Raw genomic sequence first — 7,156 nt, 5'->3', positions numbered from 1 at the left:
TGGCCACCAACTGGGATTTCAATATTGTTTTGAAGATGTGGGTACAAAATGAATGTGTCACAAGTCACCATTAAATTTGTTTACTCATTTGGATCATTTGTTTAGGCTGAGACGTGATGTTTATAAGTGACTGTGTGCAAGGCACAAGCTAAATACATGTAGCTATACGATGCTTTCCACCTTTGTAGTAAGTAACATTGTTATGATGCAGTAAGTAGTGCAGCGGCCTTGCAGTGAAAGGAGTTTGAACTGATCATGTGAACTTTATTTATCCATTGTTTTTTTTTTCCTCTTTTGCAACAAAGACATCCTTTATCCTGTACAATGTGCAAATAAGAGCATGTCTTAATTTTGGAGCTTGACTAAGAAAACACATTGAAATGTCTTAGTTGAAAGCCAGTATTGCAAATCCTGGTGGAAATATTGTCTAAATGTGAATTTGTCATTGTTGTCTTCATATACTCAATAAAACATTTGCACTTCTGAGCCAGTCGAATGTTGTGTTGCTAGTGATTTCTGTTTAACAGAAAAATGCTCACTGGAGGATTGTTGTAGACATCGGGGTGTTTTTCTCATGAGCTTAAGAAATGAGAATGTGTAAATGTATTGACTACGCCTGGAATAGTTCACTGCTGCCAATGTCCAGATGCAGGTTCCTATATCTGCCAGAGGGTGGCACTGTAGACATTTGATGACTTGTTTTCATTCATGGTCTAACAGCCACTGAACCTAGACCTGTTTACAGTCTGGCTAGTTGTGATAAAGAAAGTGCTGAAAATGTAGCGTCTCAATTTAATTGTTACTCCTATCTTTCATCTATCGGATCATGCTATTCTACACATGTCTATGCAGCAGCATTTGTTCAGAATTAGAATCAGATTCAGAAATAGTTTATAATCCCCGAGGGGAAATTGCTCCCATTCAAAATTCAGAATATGCAGAAATAATAATAATAATAATAATAATATTAGGAGTTGAACAAAGTGTTGAATGTACTCCTGTGGCTGACCACCACGTCATGGCGTGGATGAGAGCCATTGTTCAAGATGACATGTAACTTGGACAGCATCCTCCTCGCTGACACCACCGTCAGAGAGTCCAGCTCCACTCGCAACAACGTCACTGGCCTTGCGGATCAGTCTGTTCAACCTTTTTGCGTCCGCTACCCTCAGCCTGCTGCCCCAGCGCACAACAGCATAGTATAGCACTGGCCACCACAGACTCATAAAACATCCTGAGTATAGTCCGGGAGATGTTGAATGACCTCAATCGTGTCAGAAACTAGAGATGTATGTATATATATATAATAGTTACATATACCACTCCTGCTTCAGCACACATTTCCCTGAGATCATGGTAGTATTTTCATACATTAATGTAAAACAACAATTGTGCTTCCTGCTGGAAAGCGCAGGCGCAGACACTGTAAACACGAGCACTTATTGCCAGAGACCGTACTTGCGAAGCAAAATACACGAGTGAAAGAATTGTACAATGCTTTCCATTCTCGACTCAGTGGCGTACTAGATAGCGTGACCACCCGCCCAGGAGAATACTAAGCACGAGACCGCTGATCCAAAGGGGCTGCTTTATGCAACTTTCTCTTTCTTTTGTGCCATAAACAAACCTTTTATCCTTTAAAATGTGCAAATTAGATCTTATCCTCATTTTTCTAATTTCTCACATCTAAGCCAGTATTGCAAATACTGGTGAAATGTGGTCTATATGTGAAGATTTAATCAACATCCTCATACCCAAATTTAGCCTTGTTCTAGCCTAGTCATCAGGTTTGCAATTGACGGCTATTACATGTTTATTACACAGAAAGTTGCTTGCTGGGTAGTGTATACAGCTCATCCACCGCCTCTATACAACCCCCAATATCAATTGCCTTACGTCATACCACAAACGATATGAATCATAGGCTATGTAGGCTATAGCAAAGTAGATCAGCGCTAAGCCATTACCCATAGTTCAAGTGTGTTGCGTGAGGTCAGTACGTCTACCACTCTTTGATACCAGAGACAGTGTTTACCTGATGACTTGAAGACATAGCTGGTAAGTTTTGCTCGCATACAAGCTCTCACAAGGAAAAAAAAAAGTGGTTTCCATGATTTTACAGTATTCCTTACAATATTTAAGTAGTATGCTAGACTGGCAATGGAATTACTCTAACTGAAAAAGTCCGAATCACCTTGTCATAATTCTACAAGCAAGCTTACGTGAAGCCATTACCGAAGTTTACAGCCAAGTTGCAGTTGCTGTGTTCGAGTTGGAATTATAATACGTTACAATAAGTTGAGGTGAACCGTTCACTTTTTCATAAAAGCCTTAAAATAGGTGGTCAGTTGTATTGTTGTGGCCCCTCAACATTTTTAGAAATGGTGCCATCGAAAAAACGCGTAATGGCGGTTACGACGCTTTTTTTTTTCTAACAACTGTAGCCCACCTGCCAGCCTGACCTTCCAGTCATTGCAGGCAATGAAAGACAAGGGATTAATATCACAGGAGTGGTCTGACCAGTGTGAGAGCATGCATAAAGCTGCCTTAGAAAATGTAGTGGACACAGTATACCCCCTCTTTTATGGTGACATGGGATACTCCAAAAGATGGGTGTTCTTCTCTATATACACTGGCCAGATGGATAACTGGTGCAAATGTGGGCGCACTAGAGTAACCTTTGACTCAGTGTCTGGTAAGTGGAACTGCCAGTGTAGAGGGACTGGGAAATCACATTGTTGTCTCCACCGCATGCTGGCAATGTGGTGGATCTTTCAGGAATCCCCAGATCTTCTCCTGCCTAATTCAGACATCCTGATAAATGACATAGACGATCTGGAAACAGAAATACACATGTTGGAAGCTGAAATTTCAGCGTATGCCGAAAATGACAGAAATGTATGTCAAATGACCAACTATTTGTATACTAAAAAGAAAATCCCACCACTCCAGGAGCTACCAGTGGATCTCAGAAGTAAAGAGAAGGATCCCCCCAATGTTTTCTTTCCAGAAGAGACCACTTGCCCATATTGTCCGGGACCCACACCACCAGATCTACTGCCCTACAACATTATTACCACTCAGGCAACTGTTTATGGCTACACATACATTAAAAAAAGCAAGTGATGTTGATAGTTTAAAAAACATGCATCTGTTTCTGTCTGTCCTTTCTGACTGTCTGTCTGTCTGTCTGTCTATCAGTCATTATGTTACACATACTGTACATATTAAGTCTTCATCTGTGTTTGTTTGTCATCTTGTTTTCATTTGGCCCTAAATGATCTACAGGTATCTCCGTGGCCATCAAGCAGTGTCCCCTATGCAAGAACCATGTGCGTTTTCAGGACTACAAGTCTGGGTTCCACAATTTCAATGACCGTGTCTTCCTGACCCTCCCGTTATGTGAACTTCTGCTTTCTGCATTGACCGTAAGTGTTAATGTTTAGAGTGAAAATCTTTATTGAACGTCATCTGTCATGCAAATAATGATGAACTACTGCCAGGGGCCTTTGTTCTTTATTTTAAGCTACTTTTCATTGAAATTAGACACTATATAATGCTTTACGTGTTATGACATCATTAAATGTACTAACTCTCTATTTTAAGTAGTCGTTGAGGTTATTGGTAACAGAAAAGTTATGTCTCAGGACTGTTGTGTGTGACAACAGCAATTGGATGTATTTTTTTGACTCAGGTTTTTATGCATTTCTCAGAACAAAACCGCTCCTGGTCGCATGCCGTCAACCCTGTCATTCTTCAATGACAACCGTTTCCACCACCAAACTGTTCGAAGAGCTTTTCACCACTTTCTGTCATTGACAGACTTCAGATTCATGTTCAGTTGTTACCAGTGTGGGGACTGCCCTCCAGTTGTTATCGCAGATGCAAACTGGAAGGTAGCCTTTGACATACCAGGTGAGCCTGCAGTGTATACATGAACATCTAACTAAACTTAGTGTTGTTTGCAATTATGCTAATTATCAATAACAGCTATTGTTTATATCATTCTACACTGCTGTTGCTAATATGATGACTTTTTGCAGTCTCTACATTAGAAGAGGCCTGATCCAGAGGTTCTCACAGAAGAAGACCTCAGCATCAACATCAACAGCGCATGGGAACAGCTAGACAGGAAATGATCGCCGAGGGGTTTATATCAGGTTAGTTTATTGCATTAGACATTTAAAGTTCCTATCCTAGGCCCCATAACCACATTTACATGACAAGACAAAAATGGCTCAAGGAAAGGGGATGGGTTTGTCAAACAGAAACTGTTAACATTTGATTTACATTGTTCTTGTACGGAAAATTGAAAACACTTTTGGCATAACTTTGATTTGTTTTTATAAGCTACAAGTGAACTTTTGTGAGGTAATTATTAGCTTATCTGTGTACCTTCATATCAATCAATTGCCTATTCTGAAACGAAAACTGGAAAAAAGAGTGTTCTTTTAATTATGGTTTGTCATCTAATTTGAAAAAGGGAGATATCCTCGCGTTTTCACAAAATACAATAGAATTTGGTAGAATAAGACTAAATTTTTTTTATCACTCACAACCCTCATTTTTCTTCTAAGTATGCATCCAAAAGAATTGAATGGCCTGTACAGAAAATTCACACTGATCTCTCATCACTTGCCTGTGGCCAAAATTATAATCAAAGCTGGACAGGACTATACATACCTGTTATAAAAGTTTACCACATTGTTGCTCGCTTATGCCACAAGAGGGAGTATACCCTTAAGTGAGTTCTGTCCAGAGTAAACTGTTATTCACATAATTCATTTGATATAAAAAGTGCATACAGATCACAGCCATCAGTCCACAACAACGATCATGAATGCTTCCAGTACACTTTTTGCTAGAAATGCTCATTTAAAATCAGCCCAATTTCATATTTTGTAGTAATGAATATAGGACTTTTCTGTTGGCTTACTGCACATGTACTGATTTACATTTTATTTTTGGGACCAAGGTGCTGTCTTCTGTGTTGTTATTTCTTTGAGGGGATTTGTATGTTTTCCCTCATTTAAAGTCACTTATTGTGCATTTTAAGTTTTGTCAAGGTAGCCAGGACTGTGAGTGAGCTAAAGAAAAAACACGTTATTCAGAGTAACCGGAAAACAGTATAATTGGACATACATATCACACGCAGTACACAGGCCTGCATATCTATAAATTACATAGAGTATGTTGTTAATGTTAATGAAAGTTATTTTTATCATTTAAAAATATCCCCAGGTACATCAACTAGAAACCCATATGAGACCAAGACATCATACTCAACATTGGCTCCTTGGATGGGGGAGGATGTTAGAAAGGGGGACATGCTGCCAAAAACAGAGGCAAAGAAAGGCATGAAAAAAAGAAAAGAAGATTCAAAAGTGCCAGCAAAGCAGTTGGATGAAGACACGATTCTGTCCCTGCTTGAATTGAAGAAGGTGTGTTATATTGAAAATGTCAGTAGTTATTTTCGTCATTTATATTGTCTAAACAATGTAATACAAAAAAACTACTACTGTCCAAAACACCCACAGCCTCTAAAGAAAGACCTGCAAGAGGCCTGTAATGCACTTGGTGTCAGTGATGAGGGATCTGTCACTGACCTCGTGAACAGATTGGAGGAGCTCGTCAACTTCAAGGAAGTGTACCCAAAGCTTTTCTTGAAGCTGCAAAAGACTGGAGGTTAGACTTCAAAATGAGATGTCTTTAAAATGATTATGTGTCGTTGGTCTTTTTTTCTATGTTTATGCTTTCTTTTATTATTTACAGGTGGAGTACTGCATTTCTCTTGCCCTCATGGAGTGGTCTACTATTTGAACTTTTTGTTCTGGACTGAGTCCGCTAGGGACCATGTTGATGGTTTGCTTAGTTTTAAAGCATTCCCAACATGCTATATCTCAGATGTGTCTGGCCAAGTTGCCAGACACATGAACAATCGAAGCAGGGCGATTGTGTCCACCAACCACAGACAATTTGGCAAGTGCAGCAGAAAAGAAACTCCAAATTGAAATGGCCTGGGTAAAAAACCTCAGTACACATTCCCCCTTACAACCACCAACAAAAAACGATGACCGATGGATACTGCCCCATCCAGTTACCAAAACCACTGAGAGGTACGCATTGTACGACCGTTTCCACCAGAAGAGACCAGAGGAAAGTTTAAGGAGTTTGAACTTGTGCCCCAATTTACGCTCCAAAATAAATTCATCTGTAGCAGAACAGCTGAATCGCGAGTTAGCAGCTACCAGGTACTCGCTCACCCAAATGAACGAGGTACATTTCAAGCAGACAGTGAGGATTTTGTTGGAGATGCACAACTGCTGCATTAACAACAAATTCCTTGATGACATCAGAAAACTGTCATCCGTGCCCCTGACATTGGGTCCGCTGGGCACACTGGTCTTCAGGTCTTCAGGTTTGTTTACATGTTTTCAACAGTGGTCAAATCAAATCAAATCAAATTTTATTTGTATAGCCCAGATTCACAAATCACAGTTTGCCTCAGAGGGCTTTACAATCTGTACAGAGACGACACCCTCTGTCCTTCGACCCTCGATTCGAGTGAGGAAAAACTTGCCCCAAAAAAAAGCCCTTTTAACAGGGGAAAAAAAAAATGCGGAAGAAACCTCAGGAAGAGCCACAGAGGAGGGATCCCTTTCCCAGGACGGACAGACGTGCAATAGATGTCGCATGTACAGAGCAGATCAACGAGATCACGATGTATACAATTATAATGGATGGTTGACAGGAATGAAAGCACATAAAGAGGCATCACAGCAACAACAATGAAATGCACATGGAAATGTGATTACTAGTGATAACAGTAGTAGTGGTTAACGGTAAGGATAGTATGTAGTATTGCATTACAATAATAGTAGTGGAACGTATGTAACAGAGATATGACTAATATTAGCGACAGTAGTGGTGGGTGTCAGGCAGGGCCATGGCAGTAGGCGCATCCATAATCAGGCAGGGCCATAGCAGTAGGCGCATCCACGATCCACGAACCGGGCGCGGCCAGGATCCATGGGAGCCTGTAGGACTAGAGAGCACAAGGACTCCGGGGAAGAAGTGAAGTCAGTGACATGCAGAGATGGGGCATGTATACAGGCATAATGTATACAGATGGAGAGGAGAGGAGGAGAGAGAAGCT

General features: G+C 40.5%; 1 protein-coding gene and 1 long non-coding RNA gene across 2 annotated transcripts in view; both read left to right on the top strand.

The window, feature by feature from the left end:
- Positions 1–490, top strand: part of LOC311253850 (uncharacterized protein) — a 49,593-nt gene extending 49,103 nt beyond the window's left edge. The window contains exon 6 of the transcript XR_014621969.1: positions 1–490. This exon is cut by the window's left edge and continues 291 nt beyond it. The gene's annotated coding sequence lies outside the window, so the exon portion shown is untranslated.
- Positions 491–5,246: 4,756 nt separating this feature from the next.
- LOC311253855 lies at positions 5,247–6,416 on the top strand. The gene is made up of 3 exons (XR_014621976.1): positions 5,247–5,441; positions 5,538–5,685; positions 5,773–6,416. It is a non-coding gene; the product is annotated as an uncharacterized lncRNA (long non-coding RNA).
- The last annotated feature ends 740 nt before the right edge of the window (positions 6,417–7,156 follow it).

Source organism: Pagrus pagrus (assembly GCF_965226575.1).
Source record: "Pagrus pagrus genome assembly, contig: HAP1_SCAFFOLD_55, whole genome shotgun sequence".
Classification (NCBI taxonomy): domain Eukaryota; kingdom Metazoa; phylum Chordata; class Actinopteri; order Spariformes; family Sparidae; genus Pagrus; species Pagrus pagrus.
The sequence above is the reverse complement of the archived record's forward strand: the minus strand, read 5'-3'. Positions and strand labels throughout refer to the sequence as shown.